Source organism: Panthera onca, chromosome B1 (genome assembly GCF_046562875.1).
Source record: "Panthera onca isolate mPanOnc1 chromosome B1, mPanOnc1 haplotype 2, whole genome shotgun sequence".
Classification (NCBI taxonomy): Eukaryota; Metazoa; Chordata; class Mammalia; order Carnivora; family Felidae; genus Panthera; species Panthera onca.
The window spans coordinates 7444412-7448049 of NC_138342.1; the positions used below are offsets into that span (position 1 = coordinate 7444412).

General features: G+C 47.5%; 1 protein-coding gene across 1 annotated transcript in view; it reads right to left on the minus strand.

Annotated features, from left to right (window-relative positions):
- The window catches only part of CLNK (cytokine dependent hematopoietic cell linker), a 162698-nt gene that overhangs the window by 144033 nt on the left and 15027 nt on the right, over positions 1 to 3638 (minus strand). The gene's annotated exons all lie outside the window — the stretch shown is intronic.

Consider the following 3638-nt stretch of genomic DNA (forward strand, 5'->3'; position numbering starts at 1 on the left):
TTTCCTGAAGCAAGAAAAGAGATAATAGGTTATTGTCAGATAATTTGATTGAACCCGTGTCCCTGTTTAATAATAGACTGTCACAGTTTGTTTTACATGTGACAGGACACACAGCATTGCATGCTAGGGGCCATAGTGACACAGCCTTCTCTAATACTCCTAGAGTATAAAGTTTAATCTTGGCAATAAAACTGCCTCATAAAACTTTATGGGTAACAACCGAAATGTCCAACACCAAGGTCAAGATAAAATAAACCACCGGATAAAATACACAGCCACCATTCCTTATCCAAATTCCTTAGGGCTAGGGATTCAGAATATTTTGGAATTTAGGAAAGTAATATTATACATGTAGTAAATGTTAGTAATTTCCCCTCAACGTTTTGGAGCAATGGCCAGTCATTAAAGATACTCCTATTCCTATCATGAAACATATAGATATATTCACAGTAAGTGGGAAAAATGAAGAACATACATCACTTCACTGCAGGTCAAGTTTTGCTGCCAAATTGGTTACAAACAGTTTTCAGTAGTTTGAAGCCTTTGGCTTTGGAATTGTGGATAAAGGATTATGAACCTGATTTAAGCCCTAGCCCCCAAACACCGTGATTTTGAAGAAGACCCTAATGTGGGCTCAGAACACAAAACAGTATTATGGAATGAATGAAAACAGTAGATGCTCTGAAAGTAGGTTTCCTGACATTTTAAAATATTACACAAAGATACAGAAAAATGACGTCAGAAACCCGCAGCAAGAGAGTGGTATTTTTGGACGCCAGGAAAAAATGGTGACTTTTGTTTTCTTCTTTGTAATTTTGTACCTTTTCTAAAATTTCCAAGAGGACTATGAGTAATTTTAACGACAGACAAAGCCAGCTTGCCGTAGCAACTTTTCAGCCTGTGGGGACACTGCAGGGACACTTCCCCTCCCCATTAGTCCCCAGTCTGGGATGTGTGAGGGCGTCTCCCTCTTGAGTGCCGGAAGCAGCCTGGCCAGCACAGGGCGCTTGCTTACTGGAAGGGGCTAGAAGCCATCAGCCTAGTGACCTCCGCCTCTTTCAAAACGCTCAGAACTGCAGACCAAGTTCTTATCAGTTCTGTCTAGAATGATGAAGAGATCCTGGAAACAAACCCCAAGACCCTTTTATTCAGCCCCAGTGGAGTAAACGGGTCTGTCTACTCTCCCCTAACAGTGCCGACGTGCTCCAAGGAGTAGGGATTTAAGCAGTTGGATTGATTGTTAGAGAAGCTGAAAGCTTTGTTGCAGGGAGAATAAATGTGAGGTAGCCTGCTAATTTCAGAAGCAGTTTAGAACCGGGACATCCGTCCTTACTGTCTTGGAACATCTTTGTTCTTTCTTTCCTGTTTTTCTTCTCTCACAACCACTGTGGAGAGTTGTTTATCCTCGCTAATGTACTTAGAGCAGTCTTTGGTTTTTCAAGTTCAAGTCTCTGATATATATGTACACGTTTGGTCTTTAATTTGTGCAATTCTGCAGAACGTTTATGGTAGTCAGTTGCATTTGAATTAAACAAAAGACCAATAATAACGATGTTTGTTATGACATCTGGATGAATGAAAAAAAGAAAAAAACATTGGTGGCACTTTGCTGTCATGTGCTGCATAAGACTAAAATGACCTGCCCAACCTACAGGTAATGTAAGGAATTAGCCGTAGCTACAAAGGCCATTTAGAATTCCGGGTTATAAAATAGCAAGGGATTCCAGGTTCCAGAGTTGTAAGGCCTCTTAGACCAGCATCTCACAACCTTAGCTGCAGATTGGACTGAGATGAGCATTATAAGTAAAGTCCGTGTCTGGGGATTCTGATTTCTTTGGTCTGGGGGAAGACCCTGAACTTGCTTCTCATCTTGAGCCTCCTTGATGATCCTATTCTTCAGTCAGGTGTAAAATCTACTGCCATGAATTAAGTGGGTTTGTGATTTTCACGGAGGAAGGAGTGCTCCCCCAAGGCATCGCAGGACAAAACCTGTGTGTGTGTGTGTGTGTGTGTGTGTGTGTGTGGAGAGGGAGGGCCATAAATTTCCAAACTATTCTCACACAGTGTCCCATATGTGACCGCCTTCTCCAAGTCCTGTGTTGGCGAATATTATAGCTGCCTCTCGAGCGTGCCAGGAGGGAGATGGCTCTGGGGCCGTTGTTCTAATCGGGTGCATCTCAAACTTTAACGTGGCTAGAAATCAACCGGGGGTCTTGCAGAAATACAGATTCTGATTCAGCACCCTGAGAGGAGAAAACTAACATTTATGGAGTTACAGTGATTCGGTTCTGTCCTCTGGGAGCTCTATATCTGACACGACTCTAATGCTGAACTCTTAAAGCCACCCTTTGGAAGCTTGATGAAATGTAATTGCCAAGAGGCCAACTGTCTGGCTAGAGACGAAAGCAACCCGAAGTCCTCCTGAAGGGGCAACACCTGTCTTCTTTATGGAGGAGACCCTTGGCACAGGCTGGAATCACAGGGACAAACAGAAGCAGGGCTGCAGGCTAGGGGCTCTCGACCGCACAGCCAGGTGGAAACTCAGAGCACATGTCTGTTGAGATTGTCAAAGTAAGCCCACATTACCCGCGAGGAGGGGTGTGGGCCTAAAAAATAAAGTTCTGCTGTAGTGGGTTGAACGGCAGCCCTAAAACATTTCCAGGTCCAAATCCTGGGCACTTGTGAATGTGACCTTATGAGGGAAAAGGGTCTTTGTAGAAGTAGTTAAGGATTTTGAGATGAAAGCATCCTGGATTAACCAGAGGGGGTGGAGCCCTAAACCCAAGGACAAATGTCCTTATAAGAGAAAGGTGAGGGAGATCTGAGGAAGAAGAGAAGGCACAGACCCAGAGCGGAAAGTGAGTGGGGGCGGAGGCAGACAGCAGAGTGATGCGGCCACAAGCCAGGGAGCCCCTGGGGTCGCTGCCCAGACCGGGTGGTGGTGGCAAGGGCGGATCCTCCCTCCCGGCTTCAAAGTGAGCAGGGGTCTGCCCACACCTTGATTTTGGACTTCTAGCCCCACAAAGTGCGAGAGAATACTTTTTTGGTTGTTTTAAGCCACCCAGTCTGGTGGGAAGCAGATGCACCTGCCTTCCCATTCATTCCGCTGCCACAGAGCATTTACTGGTCTGGCAATGGAGCTTCTGTCTGCCACACTCATCCCTGGTTGTAACCCGCAGTCTGAGAATTCGTCCCCTTTGTCCCGCGACCCTGGATCAGGCAGCTCTCTGCCCCCCTCCTGCCTCACCTGCCCAGCTCACTGCCTGCCTCAGTTTCCTGCGGAGGTGGGATAAACAGACGGAGCCCTGGATTTGGAGCCAGACAGACTTGATTTGCAGCTCCGACTCCTTCCCCGCTTTCTGTGCCGCCTCGGATGAGTCACTTAGAGGGGGAAGCCGACGCCCAGAGAAGTCAGTGGTGCCTGCCCGCTGTCTGGCCCCACTCGCTACAGGGTCAGAGGCGAAGGGCGTCCTGGCATCTCACACGGAGGAGATGCTCCATAAGCCAGGAGCCCCAGCTCCTGCGTCCCACGGGCCTGGGTCTGGCTGTGTGTCACATCACCCCACTGTGACGCCTATGGGCATCCGGGACAACCGTGATGCTGGGACTGCGGCCTCCTGTCACTCTGGACACCGGCC